The sequence below is a fragment of the Moschus berezovskii genome, chromosome 16 (genome assembly GCF_049115385.1).
Source record: "Moschus berezovskii isolate FMDL1 chromosome 16, NW_MosBer_1.0, whole genome shotgun sequence".
Taxonomy (NCBI): domain Eukaryota; kingdom Metazoa; phylum Chordata; class Mammalia; order Artiodactyla; family Moschidae; genus Moschus; species Moschus berezovskii.
Genome location: NC_142475.1, coordinates 81,672,181 through 81,688,241, shown reverse-complemented (window position 1 = coordinate 81,688,241; position 16,061 = coordinate 81,672,181). Strand labels below are relative to the sequence as shown.

General features: G+C 51.5%; 1 long non-coding RNA gene across 1 annotated transcript; it reads left to right on the top strand.

Moving 5' to 3' along the window:
• Positions 1–466: 466 nt before the first annotated feature.
• Positions 467–6,652, top strand: LOC129538951 (uncharacterized). The gene is made up of 3 exons (XR_008682367.2): positions 467–541; positions 2,336–2,483; positions 6,189–6,652. It is a non-coding gene; the product is annotated as an uncharacterized LOC129538951 (long non-coding RNA).
• The last annotated feature ends 9,409 nt before the right edge of the window (positions 6,653–16,061 follow it).

The window sequence follows — 16,061 nt, the reverse complement described above, 5'->3', positions numbered from 1 at the left end:
GCTGGTAAAGAATCTGCCTGCAATGCAGGAGACCTGGGTTCGACCTCTGGGTAGGGACGATCCCCTGGAGAAGGGAATGGTTCCTCACTCCAGTATTCTGGCCTGGAGAAGAGTCCATGGGTCTCAAAGAGTCAGATGTGACTGAGCGACTTTCACTTTAAACCATTGTTAGGAGCCCTAACATCTGAGTAGCCAGGATAGGCCTGAGACCTTGCTTAGGCCTAAGTTTCGATTTCCTGGAGACAGGGTGGAGGCTTAGTTCACAGAAACTCCTCCCTAAGAAGATCCCGCTGGTGCCAAAAATTGGGCCAATCAGAGGAAAAAGGGAAATCCCCCAGAAAAACCCCGCGCGCGCGCGTGAACTGGCCAATGAGCTTCTGCCAGCTTGATCTTTTGAACAAAAATAGGTGCTTATGTAATCTGAGACTATAAAAACCGCTGTGACCTGGGCTCAGGGCTCTTGTCCCACTCCACTGCGCTGGAGGAGGCATGAGCCCTGGCTCGAGCTAGAAATAAACCCCATTCTTGCTTTTGCATTGCTGTGAGTGTCTTATTCTACCAGTATGGGGGGACCAGACTCAGGGCGTAACACCATCACACTAAATTATTACTTTTGCTTCAAAGTGTTGATTTACTTTTAAAATACTTTTATATTTTAAAACTCAGAAACAAAAAAATCACATACTTGGTTTACAAAGTATTCCTAGGCAAACACCCCGATAACCACCCCGAGTTCAAGAAACAGAGCTGTGTTGCCCATCCTGGGAGCTCTGTCTGTAAGCCTTACCGCAATCAAAGCCCCTCTACTCCCCTCCACACCCCTGGAAGTACTACTATCCTGATTTTCATTGCAATTACGTTTTTTAAATTAAAAAAAGTAAAAGCTTTATCATTCAAAGGTGAATCCCTGGACACTGCGGCTTACTTTTGCTCAATTTTAAAAATATGACACGTCCTTTAAGTTTCTTTCATCCTGCAAGTCCCCCCTACTTCTTTCGGCTCCTCACCCTTATCTGTGGGAAACCGGGTTCCTTTGACTTGCAGACTTGCCCGCAGTCTGGATTTTGCCGATAGCATTCTCCATGTGTTCCTCTGTCTATATACTTTCTGCATATTGTCTGCTGGATCCAGAGGCTGGGTCAGACTCAAGCTTAATCCCTTTCGTAAGATGCTATTTGGTGTTAGGCCAGACAGCAAGAGGCACATTATTTCTGATTCTATCTCTTTGTCATGTGAACAGCCTGAGATTTCTAATGCCGAGCCCTCCTAACTCATCCAGGGGTGTGGAAGGAGATATTCTAACTCTCTCATCTCTTTCGACTATTATTTGTCAACCAGCTTTTCAAGAATTTAAGGGAAAAGTCATCTTCTTCACCCACATGCTTACCATTTCAGAGCTGGCATTTCCAATGCTCTATTTTTTTCCTTAAGGGAGAATATTTATTTTTTGTTCCAAGATAGGAGCACTGTTGAACTCTGTATTCGTTTCTCTGGAAGTATCTCTCTTTGACCCTCATATTCAAGAGCATTGTGCTGCTTATAGAATTCTAGGTTGGCTTTGAACGATGGCATTCCCTGGCCTTCCTGCCTCAGTGTTTCTGGGAGAAATCAGCGGCTTTTTTCCCTCTCAGTGCCTCAGGGAGTCTCCCCTTAGCTGTGAGATTCAGCAGTTTGGCTCGGGTGTGCCTAATTGTGCCTTTCCTTGTGTTTATTTTGGTTGATTTTACCTAGTTTCTTGGATTGATAGACCAAGGTCTTACTCACCTTTAGAAGATTTCAGATAAAATGTATTTAAATACTGTTTCCTTCTTATTCTCTGTTACATATGTGTTAGATCACTTATATTATTCCACAAGTGAATGAAATTCAGTTTTTTTTCTCCATGCTTTGATTTATTCCGTCTCAAATAACCAGTCTTCAAGTACAACGATCTTTTCTATTGTAGAGTCTAATGAGTTTTCCACTTGCTTTTAGAGTTTTGACAGCTCTCTCAAACATTCCTTACCTCTTCACTCACTATATACATTTTTACTGATAGACACTTTAACGTAGTTATCATAGATGTCATAAAGTCCTTTTCTTCTAATTTCATGTCTGGATCTGTTTTTATGACTTTTTTTTTTTTTATCTTGCCTAACAGATTTCTACTGCATCTCAGGTCTGGTCATTTTTGTTTCTGTTTTATTGAAGTAGAATTGACATGTAACACTGTGCAATTTAAGATGCACAAATGTTGACTTAATGCATTTATATATTGCAATATTATTGCCACAGTAGTCTTAGCTAACACCCCCATCATGTCACGTAATTGCCTTTTTTTTTTTTTTTTTGGCAGGAACAATTAAGATCTTGTCTCTTAACAACTTGAATACAGTCTCGTTGACTATGATTACTATGGTGTGCACTAGATCTCCAGGACTTGTCATTATCTCCTTTCAAGTCTGTGCCCTTGAACAAAGTCTCCTCAGTCCCCACCCTCCACGGTAAGTTTTGTTTCTGTAGCTGCTGAATTCTCGGCTGCAGCCTTCCAGCCTTCTCGCCGACTGGTTGGTGAGGCTCCTACCGCTTTGTCCTGTCCCTGTGCAGTCTAGAAGTCAGATGGGAGCTCAAACACAGGGTTGGGGCACCTTCCTGGGTGACTTCCTACAATCTAGGACTTCCTCCTTCAGTCTCCAGCCTCCCTGGTGTTACTAAATGTTGATATCTGACTTTCTAGCCCAGTCCGATTTCTGATTTCTTCTTGAGCTCTGATCTGACTGGACTTGGCCTGTGCCCTGAGGACTGGACATTCTCTCAGGGAAAAAGCCAGGTGGACAGAGCACTCAGTCAATTTAACCCCCTTATCGCGGGGATTGCATCTCCTCCAGCTTCTGCCTGCCTGATCTTTACTCCAGTCTGTTGCACCGTTGGGGCCTCTGCTCGCAGAGTAAGGGTCCTTTCTCCCCAGTTGTTTTCTCCCAAATTCTTTGAGACTCCAAAGCCCTCCTTGGCTTCAGAGCCCTGCTCAGTTGCTCTGGGCATGGTTTCTAGGTGCTTAAAATCACCTGACAAAAACTCTTGACAAAACTCTATTAGCCTTTGCCCTGCTTCATTCCGTGCTCCAAGGCCAAATTTGCCTGTTACTCCAGGGGTTTCTTGACTTCCTACTTTTGCATTCCAGTCCCCTATAATGAAAAGGACATCTTTTTTGGATGTTAGTTCTAAAAGGTCTTGTAGGTCTTCATAGAACCGTTCAACTTCGGCTTCTTCAGCGTTACTGGTTGGGGCATAGGCCTGGATTACTGTAATATTGAATGGTTTGCCTTGGAAACGAACAGAAATCATCCTGTCATTTTTAAGATTGCATCCAAGTACTGCATTTCGGACTCTTTTGTTGACCATGATGGCTACTCCATTTCTTCTAAGGGATTCCTTCCCACAGTAGTAGATATAATGGTCATCTGAGTTAAATTCACCCATTCCAGTCCATTTTAATTCACTGATTCCTAGAATGTCTATGTTCACTCTTGCCATCTCCTGTCTGACCACTTCCAATTTGCCTTGATTCATGGACCTAACCTTCCAGGTTCCTATGCAATACTGCTCTTTACAGCACCGGACCTTGCTTCTATCATCGGTCACATCCACAACTGGGTATTGGTTTTGCTTTTGCTCCATCCCTTCATTCCTTCTAGAGTTACTTCTCCACTGATCTCCAGTAGCATACTGGGCACCTACCGACCTGGGGAATTCCTCATTCAGTATCCTATCATTTTGCCCTTTGATATTGTTCATGGGGTTCTCAAGGCAAGTATACTGAGAAGACTCTTCCAACAACACAAGAGAAGACTCTACACGTGGACATCACCAGATGGTCAACACCGAGATCAGATTGATTATATTCTTTGCAGCCAAAGATGGAGAAGCTGTATACAGTTAGCAAAAACAAGACCAGGAGCTGACTGTGGCTCAGATCATGAACTCCTTATTGTGAAATTCAGACTTAAATTGAAGAAAGTAGGGAAAACCACTAGACCATTCAGGTATGACCTAAATCAAATCCCTTATGATTATACAGTGGAAGTGAGGAATAGATTTAAGGGACTAGATCTGATAGATAGAGTGCCTGATGAACTCTGGACAGAGGTTCCTGACATTGTACAGGAGACAGGGACCAAGACCATCCCCATGGAAAAGAAATGCAAAAAAGCAAAATGGCTGTCTGAGGAGGCCTTACAAATAGCTGTGAAAAGAAGAGAAGCGAAAAGCAAAGGAGAAAAGGAAAGATACAAGCATCTGAATGCAGAGTTCCAAAGAATAGCAAGGAGAGATAAGAAAGCCTTCCTCAGTGATCAATGCAAAGAAATAGAGGAAAACAACAGAATAGGAAAAACAAGAGATCTCTTCAAGAAAATTAGAGATTCCAAGGGAACATTTCATGCAAAGATGGGCTCGATAAAGGACAGAAATGGTAGGGACCTAACAGAAGCAGAAGATATTAAGAAGAGGTGGCAAGAATACACAGAAGAACTGTACAAAAAAGATCTTCACGAGCAAGATAGTCATGATAATGTGATCACTGACCTAAAGCCAGACATCTTGGAATGTGAGGTCAAGTGGGCCTTAGAAAGCATCACTACGAACAAAGCTAGTGGTGGTGATGGAATTCCAGTTGAACTATTTCAAATCTTGAAAGATGATGCTGTGAAAGTGCTGCACTCAATATGCCAGCAAATTTGGAAAACTCAGCAGTGGCCACAGGACTGGAAAAGGTCAGTCTTCATTCCAATCCCAAAGAAAGGGAATGCCAAAGAATGCTCAAACTACCGCACAATTGCACTCATCTCACACGCTAGTAAAGTCATGCTCAAAATTCTCCAAGCCAGGCTTCAGCAATATGTGAACCGTGAATTTCCAGATGTTCAAGCAGGTTTTAGAAAAGGCAGAGGCACTAGAGATCAAATTGCCGACATCTGCTGGATCATGGAGAAAGCAAGAGAGTTCCAGAAAAACATCTATTTCTGCTTCACTGACTATGCCAAAGCCTTTGACTGTGTGGATCACAATAAACTGTGGAAAATTCTTAAAGAGATGGGAATACCAGACCATGTGACCTGCCTCTTGAGAAACCTGTATGCAGGTCAGGAAGCAATAGTCAGAACTGTACATGGAACAACCGACTGGTTCCAAATAGGAAAAGGAGTACGTCAAGGCTGTATATTGTGACCTTGCTTATTTAACTTATATGCAGAGTATATCATGCGGAACGCTGGGCTGGAAGCAGCACAAGCTGGAATCAAGATTGCTGGGAGAAATATTAATAATCTCAGATATGCAGATGACACTACCCTTATGGCAGAAAGTGAAGAGGAACTCAAAAGCCTCTTGTTGAAAGTGAAAGAGGAGAGTGAAAAGGTTGGCTTGAAGCTCAACATTCAGAAAACAAAGATCATGGCATCTGGTCCCATCACTTCATGGGAAATAGATGGAAAAACAGTGGAAACAGTGTCAGACTTTATTTTTTTGGGTTCCAAAATCACTTTGGATGCTGATTGCAGCCATGAAATTAAAAGACGCTTACTCCTTGGAAGGAAAGTTATGACCAACCTTGATAATATATTAAAAAGCAGAGACATTACTTTGCCAACAAAGGTCCGTCTAGTCAAGGCAATGGTTTTTCCCATGGTCATGTATGGATGTGAGAGTTGGACTGTGAAGAAAGCTGATCGCCAAAGAATCAATGCTTTTGAACTGTGGTGTTGAAGAAGACTCTTGAGAGTCCCTTGTACCGCAAGGAGATCCAACCAGTCCATTCTAAGGGAGATCGATCCTGGGTGTTCATTGGAAGGACTGATGCTAAAGCTGGAACTCCAATACTTTGGCCACCTCATGTGACGAGAGTTGACTCACTGGAAAAGACTCTGATGCTGGGAAAGGTTGGGGGTGGGAGGAGAAGGGGACGACCGAGAATGAGATGGCTGGATGGCATCACCGACTCTGTGGACATGATTTGGAGTGATCTCAGGGAGTTGGTGATGGATAGGGAGGCCTGGCGTGTTGTGATTCATGGGGTCGCGGAGAGTTGGACACGACTGAGCGACTGAACTGAACTGAACAATCACCTGGGGCTTGGGATTTGGCAAATTCTCCAGGAGAAATGTTTGTTCAAGATGGTGGAATCACATCTGTGCAATTCTCTTTTCCCACAGACTTTGGCCCCTCAAGTCCTGACTGCCTGGATGATCCTGAATCACCTGTGATCTTTTCAGACCCATGAGACACGCATTCTCTGCTTGGACTCTGCCCTGAACAGCGAATTACAAACGTCCCCAGAGCAGGAGGCATCCCCTTCCCTCCTCTGTATCCTCCTCCCTCCTCCTGGGGATGATCTTGGCTGTCTTGGGTGTATTTGATGCCTTCAGACAGCAGTTTCTCTTACATTTTATCCAGCTTTAATGACCATTATTTGTGGGAATGTTGGTCTGGCACAACATATTCTGTAAGTAGAAGGCATCTGCTTCATATAATTGATTTTTCCCCATAACCAGACTATAAGCTTCCATAGTCTTTTTTTCCCCATATTTTCAATTTCACACAACCTAATTTTATCCTGAGCACACTCTTGGGGTCCAGCAAACACAATTTTATGTAGAAACTAAAAACGGAAGCAATTACTTGGGTAATTTCAGTAAGAATCATCTGGGGTTATATTTATCTGGGCTGCCCATACAAAGTCCAGAGAAAACAAGGAGTAATTTGGCAGCTTTTTGGAGTAGAGACAACATACAAATATTTGAGTTCTTTGAATAAATGCGATTTGAGTTCTATCACGGCCTATGACATTAGCCACATGAGTTCTGTTTCGTGTGGGTTTAGTTTTCCTAGGAAGATAAACAAGCTTCTTGTGTGTAAGCACCCCGGTCTCTCTAAACGTTGTTGTTACCTGTGCTGGAACTTCCAAGAGGTGGTTTTGAGGAGAGGAAAGTTTTCATCTCGTAGCATCACCTTCCAAGTTGAGTGAACCTGATCACAGATCCCCCAGTGCCCTTGGCATCACGTGATGGAACTGTTCTAGAATCAGGTGCCGGTTTGGAATTCAGACCAAATTGTCTAGGTGTGAAATTCAGTTCTCATCTGAAGGGCTCGTTACAAGTCCACACTCCTCTAAGTTCAGCTTGTCACCATGCACAGGAGAATAGCATCCCCACCTCGCCATGAGAAGAAAAGAGGTAACAGGGTGGTGAAGCCCAGGTCCGTGCCTGGCGCAGAGATGGGGCCCAGCAGGTCTCTCCTGAGATCTCACCCAAGGAACCCCTGGCATGCTGCCATCATGTGACCGCGCATTTCTGGAAGGCAGGGACAGCCCCGCCATCTCGGGCAGAGATGCAAGGAAGGAGGCTGCGGACTTAGGCCTGTGAGCGCTCCGGGGGGCTGTGGTTACCATGGAAACGTGGAAGGAGCTCTAAGGGTACTGACCGCTGTGCCGTGGAGGGAAGATCTCACATGCACTGAATACTGAAGCCAAGTGCTGCTGGAGCCCCCTGTCCCTGACTGCACTGCTGACGGCCCCTCACAGGAAGGCCACTCTCCCTCCAGCCGGGGCCGCCCACCCGCTCAGGACGCGGGTGGCACGGAGAGCAGAGGAGAGTGCCATGAACCACAGGATGTGGGAAAACCAGCGGCGCTGCCACCTCCCAGACCTCTATCAGCACCTGCCGGCGCCCTGGCCCTGCCCACCTCCCCCCGGAGGACACTGCACCTGTGTGTTGGGCCCGTCGGTGTCCAGGACACAGGGACCAACACGGACTGAGGAGCTTCGCGCGCTCTGCCCGTGGGCCTTGTGGGGAGGCTTCTCCCCTCCCTCTCTCTCAGCTCCACCTCCTGGGGGTGAGTCCTCTGATCACCTGAAAAGCACACCTGGTTACCCCCAGCTGAGGCTGGACGCAGAGATCCTTGTCTGCCTTCAAGTCTGCTGCCAGAAGGAAGAGCCCACATCTAAGTACTGAACTGAATCACTAAAAGGTCTCCCCACCATCACCTGTCTTTCCTTCTCCCACTCTGACCCCCCAAGCTCCCGCCTGAGGCACACAGGCCAGGAGCCACCTCTAGGCAAACTGCGTCGGGATGTTTGACCGTCAGCTGGCTAGAACGCATGTGTCCACCAGGCGGGCTCCTGCCCAGTTGCTCTGGCCACAACTGGGGGCTGCGTCCAGAGGGAGAGAAAGAGCAAGACAAAATGGCAAGGGTTCCCCTCTGCTGCTGGAGATAAAAGGAGAAACATCCCGAAGGCACATTTTATCAGGGATCACAGAGCTCAGAGCATGTGTACCTTTGTCCCTGCCCAGGCCCGAGCCCCTTCTGCTCAGGGAGCCCTTCTCCTCCCCGGAAAGCGCCGGGAGCGAGAAGACGGCCTCTGTGGCCTGGGCTGTGTCCGCCTCCCAGGTCTTCCGGGCACTGGCTCCCAGTTCTGACATTTCCAGCCACACAGGACCACTCTGCTCTTTCCGCTCCATTACTGCCTTTGAAACCTTGAAAATAGTGAGCGTCACCCCCTCCCATCCTCCTAAACACACACACACAGCGCTACACACGGCCACACACACATACCTCATTACACACACCCACTCCCCCACACCCCCCACACACCTCTACACACACCCCCACACACGCCCCTACAGACCCCCCCACACATGGCCACACACACACAAACACACTCCACACACAGTCACACACACACTCACACACACAGCCACACACACACACCCCTACACACAGTCACACACCCCCCCGTACCCCCCCACACCCCTACACACACCCATACACACACAGACACATGTACCCCATTACACACCCACACCCCCTACACCCCATACATACACCTCTGCATGCACCCCTACACATGCCCCTACAGATGCCTCTACACACACACACACACCCACACACACCGCTATACACACACACACCCACACACACCGCTATACACACACCCCACACACACCCCTATACACACACCCACACACACCCCTATACACACACCCCACACACACCCCTATACACACACCCCACACACACACCCTTCCACACTGACACACCCACTCCCTACACACACCCACACAGAGACACTCCCCCCACATACACACCCACACGCCCACTTACCACACACACCCACACACACACCCATTCCTCACACACATACCACCCCACACACACTCCCCCCCACATACACACACACACACACACCCCTATATACCTACACCCCACACACACTCCTTCACACCCACACACACACCCATTCCCCACAGACATACCGCCCCACACACACTCCCCCCCACATACACACACACACACACCCCTCCCTGGATTTATAACTGACCCCCGGGCATTCCCATCCCTCCCTCCCCTCTGCAGGCTGTTTCCTCTTCCCACGCTGGGATGCTCTTCACTGCACCATAAATTATAGATTCATGAAGTGCCACGGATTTGGGACAGGCCTTTGGAAGTCATCAGGTCCGGCGCCCTCATTTTGCACATGGGAGAGCCGAGGCCCAGGGCTCACGCAGGCCATGCTAGGACACGCATCACCCCTGCGGCAGAGGCAGCCCTGGAACTGATGTGGCCTGACTCCAGAAGCAAGCTCCTTCCCAGGGTCCAGGCTCCATTCCGTCTGTTCGTACGGTGCTCCTGGAAGCAGGTCCCGGAGCCGATGGAGTGGTGCAGGGCCGCCAGGTTCAGTTCCTCCTGCGGAGGAGCTAGTGTTCCCCTCCACGTACTGCCACCAGGAGGAGAGATGGCTGTGCAGGGGCTGCAGCAAGGGGGCTGTCCAGGCATCAGGGAGGGTCCCCAGGCAGGAGCCAGCCTGACAAGGGGGCCTGACTTTCCCAAGAAGCATCTACAGCAATTACAATGACATGAAATAGACCTGAGTAAATAAAGAGACTTCGCTCTGTGGGAGACAGGATGGCTGTTTTCAAGTTTTGCCTCCCCCGATAGGTTGGAGGCTCTGCCCTCCGCCACGGAAAGGGACGTCCAGAGAGCCCCCCACGCCCACTGAGACCAGGCTTGGCTGCCTGGCTGCCTTGACCGCAGCTTGTGGGCAGAGCAACAGTGGGGTTGGAGCCTGGTTCCTCACACCTCCTCCATCCTCTCCTGCTGGCCATAAAATACAGAACCTGCCCCCAGCTCGCCCACCAGTCCAAAGAGAAGAGCTGACCCATGAAGCAGCTCTGAACCCATCCTTCAGCCAGCCCTAGATCACTCAGACAGAGACACGAGCTCCCCGGGTCAGGGGCTTGCTGTGCGAAGTTGCTGGGCTTTGGACCTGCTTGTTACGCGTGGCTATTACAGCATTTGCTGACTGATACAGCTGTGCTCCCAAATGCGACGACAAAACATTGTAAAGATGCCAACTTCTCCTAAATTAATGTATGAATTCAATACATTATCTAATCAAATTCTCAAAAGAAATTTTTAGAACTTGAAAAACGAATTCTAAATTATGTATGTAAATAACTCTATGAATAGCTTAGAACATTTTGAAAAAGATGAGCAAAGTTTTGGGCATTGAGGGAAGCTCAGCGCTTCCTAGAATTCAAGAGCGAGGGGCGTGAGCCTGTCAGGGGCACACAGTCTGGGAGTGGCGGGCAGAGGGAAAGAGGCCCCTGAGTGTGCCTGGCTGATTCATGGTAATACATCATTGGGGAAAAGGCAGATTACTTACCAAGTAGTACAAGAAGGATGGGCAGTGTTTGGAGAAATGAAATCAGTTTCCCACTCTCTGCTGTATTAACTCCAGAAGAATTCAGTACCTCTGTGAGAATGGTAAAACCATCAGGCTGGTTTTTAAGATGCAGAATGTCTTTGTGGCCTTGAGGTGTGGGGGAAGGGCTTTCTAATCAAGACCCTGCTAGCAGAAGCATGAGGGGTTGGGTCCCTGGTAGACGTGATCACATCAGAAAGTTTTCCTCCCAAGTGAAGGGAGAGACACAGGCCCAGCTGGGGTGAAAAGAGTCTGCAGTGTTATCAACGTAATGATGCTTTAGGGCACCCTGAAGAGCGAGAAGCAGCAGATAAGAAGCAGTAAAAAATGAGCACCAGGTTCCAAGAGGCAGTTCACAGAAGCGGGGAACCCCAGTGACTATCATGGGGGGGGGGGGTCATCCGTTCAGTAAGCACTGTGAGGCGTTTCTGGCCTGAAATTCGACATGACATCGGTCTGGTTGGAGACACCAACAAATGCTGGTTGGATTTTGGTGTTCGTTCTGCCTCTCTCACCAGATAAACACCCGGTGTGTTCTGGGCTGCGAGCTGACACTGGGACTTGGCTGGGCTCTGGGCCTCTGGCTCCAGCTCCCTTCCCTCTGCCGAGGGCCCGCCAGGCAGCCACCACCATGTCCCCATGGTCCACGTGGCCTCCGACTAGACCAGCCTCTGACTCCGCCCCTCTTGCTGCTTCAAGGACGTGGCACGGTCCTCTGGGCCAGTGAGTCAGGCTCAGGACCCACACTTTTGAGGGGAGAGACCTCCACTTAACTCTCTGTTGTGTTTGGACTTGAAGTGACAATAGGCAGGCAGCTGCTGGGGCCACCTTGCCCCCTTGGAGCCTCAAAATGGAGAGAACCAGGAGGAAAGACAAAGGGACCAGACCACGTCCTCGCGACATCATCTGAGTCCTGGATGCAGCCACGCCTGAAGCAGAGCCATCTTTGACTGTCAATACATTCATTTTGTTTTTTTTCTTTTTTTCCCTTTTTTTCATGTAGAGCCTGTTTCAATTTGGTTGCTATCTCTCACAACAGAGAGGGTCGTAACCAGGGAAATACAAATTTGTCTCCATGACCTACATGGAGGCTCCTGTTTGAGGGTTCAGCCAGGCCTCTGTTCCTTGGTCAGGCAACTTCAGACCATGCTTGGGTGTCCAGGGCTCCCTTTCAAACCACCTGCACCTTGTCCCTCCTCTTTTGTCTGGATGGGCATGGCAGAAGGGCAGGTCTGTGGACAGAACGTTGGCTTAATGAAAGAAAGACTCTTAGAGCCAAGGTGTCCAGGAGAGGGGATGCTTCCAGAGAGGTAACTGGCCTGCCTCTGGGGAAGGGGTTCCATCACGGTTGGGGTGACCCTCATCAGGAGACACAGAACTGGCTGCCTTGGGAAGAGGGGACGAGGTGGCCCTGAGCTCCCCAGCCGGTGCGATTCTAAGAAGCATCACAGCAAAGTGGATGTTCTGCACGTCCTTCCTGCCTTCTCTGGATTCCTCCACATGCAAATGAAGCTCCAGTGTGCCCACACTGGCCGGAATATGTCAAAATCAGATGGCTGGCAGCAACAACAGCCCACGAGGGTCCCCTGCTTGAGCTGGCATTTTGCAAAATGCTGATGTGGCTGAACGTCTGAATGCATGGCCGGCCGGCAGGATGCCTGAAGCAGGACAGATGGCTCTGGGCCAGGCTCAGGCTCACACTGGCTGCTGGCCCCTCCTGCCATCTGCCGCGGCGGCTTTTCCAGGGCTCCCGGAGGCGGGGTCTGTGGCCCCCGTGGGGCAGGGACATGTGGTGGGGGTGGCGGCGTCAGCGGCGAGCCCTGATCCATGCACGGCCCCTCACAGAGCGCGTGCGTCTGCTCTTCCTGTGAGAGCATATTGCAGCCCTGTTTCCAAGAGGATAAATGACACGAAGAAGCGCAGGAGCCAGGACTCTGATCCAGAGCTTCCTAAACCTCGCGATCTTGCCGCTCGCCGTGGACAGACGCCCGCGGCACCTGTGCTCTGCCGTCTGGGATGCGCACCTGTCACGGGTGCCGCTGCCGTGCTGGAAGGTGGATCCAGGGGTCAGCGCAGAGAACACGTCCCAAGGGAGCACGGGATCCCGGCAGGGCCACGGTCTCGGCTGGAAACAGGCTTCGAGAGGAGGGAGAGGAGAGGACCTGAGAAACCCAACCTGGGTTTCGCTGTCAGGAGAACCTCAGGTCGGGTGAAGGCACTGCTCAGACTCGGGGCTGCCTCTGTCGCCATGACTGAGCAAGTCACTTCCCCACCCCGGACCTCCATTTTCCCTCTTCAAATGCAGGGAGTCTAAAAGGATGACCCGTGGGGTCCACTCTGGGCAGGTCATCTGAGGGCAGAGGCTTCATCTCAGACTCCAGCTGTGGACATCTGGACAGGATCGTTCCCTGGGGAGAACTGCCCTGGGCACTGCAAGTGCTGAGCTGTGCCCCTGCCTCTGCCCAGGAGATGCTAGGAGCATCCTTTCCCCTTGCTGTTGACACTGTCACACGTCTGCTGGGGGCAGTCGCCCTGGTTGAGAACCCAATCTCCAAGTGCTCTCCCGTGCCCTGCCTTAGGGCTCCCCAGGCCTGGGTCTATATGCAAACCCTGGGCTTTTTAGACACAGTCTTTGGAGGGAAGCAGAGTATGTACCCCGCAGCTGAGCGTGGAGGCTGGTGTGCCCTGGGAATGCGGCCTGGGCATGACCTCTGGAGTCTTTACTAAGAGAAGTCGAAGGAGGGCATTGGCTTCCTGGTGGGAAGCTGAGCCTTCCCTCGGGGCTCGATCATGTTTCTTGACCCCAGAACGTCTCTTGGTTTTTCCTCCCTCCGACCATCCCTCATTCTCTTCAGAAAAAAAATCTCTTGTGCAAATTGCCACTTTATCTGAATCGTTCCTATCGGGTGTCTAATCCCTGCTGATGGAAGAGGGCTGTTCTGCATGCGATCGCCTGCATTTATTTACACATCAGCGGCGGGAGCAGGGCCTGATGCCTTCGTCTGGGTGACACAGCTGCTCTTTAAAAAAAAGGGCGTCTATTTAAAAGGCTGTCGCTGGGTACCAGAAGCAACATCTAATTGGCTTCTCGGGGACTTTTTTTTACTGTTATTATTTGCTCGGGGAACCGTTCATTTGAGCAAACGATATTAAACGACTATTGTCTCGGTCTTTAAGGAATCATCAGCTGAAAAACAACGCCGAGGTGGCTGTGCAGTGTGACAATGGTTCTGGCACAGCCTGGCCATGCACGGGGGCCTGTCGCGCTTCTGATCGATAATAAGCTGGTTCAGGAGCGACGTGCCAGCGTCCCGTGTGCTTGCAACCCACAGTTAGTGCACAGATTACCCCTCCCTGGAGCCGCGGAGCACGTGCAGTGAGTGCTCCCTCCTGTGAAGTGGAAGCGTGGAGCCCGGAGGAGGGGCGGGAGAGGGGGCACCTCACCCCGTTCCCTGCAGGGGGGCCGCCCTGGGGCCCTTCCCAGACCCAGCGAAGCAAAACGCCTAAAGGTGAGGCCTGCAGAGCTCGGGTAAAGTTCAGACGCATCAGCTCTGTGAAGTGGGATGAGGGTGACCCTGCTGGGCAGGGCTGCCCTCAGGGTCACACATGTAAGTGATCCGGACAGGGTCTGGTGCAGGGAGGGAGCCAGGTGTCGCTGTCACCTCCACCGTCCACAGGTGGGTGCAGGCACCTGGCTCTGGGGGCCGCGGATGCCTGCCAACACCAACCACGAGGGCAAGCCGGGGGTCCCAATATAACTGTGCCCCGGGGGTGCTGGAGACATTCTCGGTTGTCACATCTGGGCTGGGTGCAGCCATGTCTCATCCTCCGGTGACAGGACTGCCCTTGACATCAGCGGGGTCCAGGGTGAGGGCCCGGGGGAGGGGGCAGCAGCCAGCAGGACACACCGCAGGGGGATGGGTGGTCTCAGGGTCAGAGAGGGGAGGATCCCTGGGCCGACACACACTTTAGGGGTCTGGATCTCCACCTTTCCTGACCCTCTCCGCGGTCACGCCCAGCCCACGTGGCCAGGCCTGCAGGGTGCCAGGCGCTCCACCCCGTGGCTCCCTGCCTCCCACGGGAGCCCCAGGAGCCCAGTGTCTGGACTGCAGGCAAGAGCTGCGCACTTTTTGCACTGGGAGGTGGAAGGCTCAGAGGGTCACCCCGAGATTCAGCTGACAGGCTGCGGTGACCTGGGCCCGTTGGCGTCTGGGCTGCCCTTTGTCCACTTTACCCCCTCGACCAGCCTTGCCAGGCCCCAGCTGAGCCCCTGCTGGGGACCCTGGGGCACAGGGTCAGGAAGATGAGCAGACACTGCCGCGGAGGGGCGGCGGGGAAAGCCACGCGGGCGGGCGGCCTGAGGGCTGCCTGCGGGAACCCCTGAGGCTTCTCTGCGCTTCCCTCTGCCTTTCTCTGTGAAGACGCGCTTCGGCCACACTCTGCAGCACCCACCACCCTGGAGCTGGCCCTGTGGTTGAAGGACATCTAGGAGTGATGTCACCAGTCTCATTCATGACGACCAGTGGCTCACACAACCTGGGAGACTGCATGACCTGCCCGCGAGCTGTTGGTGAACCCGTGGGGGTGAGCCGGGCCAGCGGGCTCCACCTGTCAAGGACCTGGGACTCAGAGTCACGGCCAGGCCCACACTCCATCCGTAGGTACCAGGCAGTGGGGGGAGCTGGCCCCAGTTCCCCCAGGGGGTGAGGATGGGGCTGAGCTGAGGGGCTGGAACCCAGAGCAGAGACACCCCTGTAGACAGGCGGGGGTGCGTCTCAGCTCCTTCCTGCTGGACGTCCCACTCTCCTGGCCTGAACACAGGGGAACCCGTCCCAGCCTCCGAGGCTGGCAGCGGAGCCTTAATTAGAGGCCCCCACAGGGGACACGTGCTCAGAGCAGCTCTAACTTCTCTGTAGCAACGTCTTGGGTGAGTCTGGGAAAGCCCCAGGGCGATTTTCATCACCATCCTTGGCGCCCACCTGCTACCAGCTGCCTCTAGGGAGAAAACCTGCCGCGTGGGAGGCTGACAGCAGGTCGGGCCTGGGTGCTCCCCAAACACCTGGAGGAGTGGGACCGGTGGAGGGGCCCAGGGCTCCTCTGAGGGGGCGGGCAACACCTGTTAATCAGAACCCCACGCCCCACCCTGCTCCCCACCCACAGCTCAGGCCAGAAAAGGGCACTGCAGGTCGGATGCCTGGAGAAAATTCCAGAACCATGGACGGGTGCATGCGTTCTGCAGAGTAGGTGTTAAAGGTCAAGGAGGAACTGAGCTGGAATGAGTCTTGTGGAATGAAAGCATAACATTTCAGAGATAATTGTGTAAAAG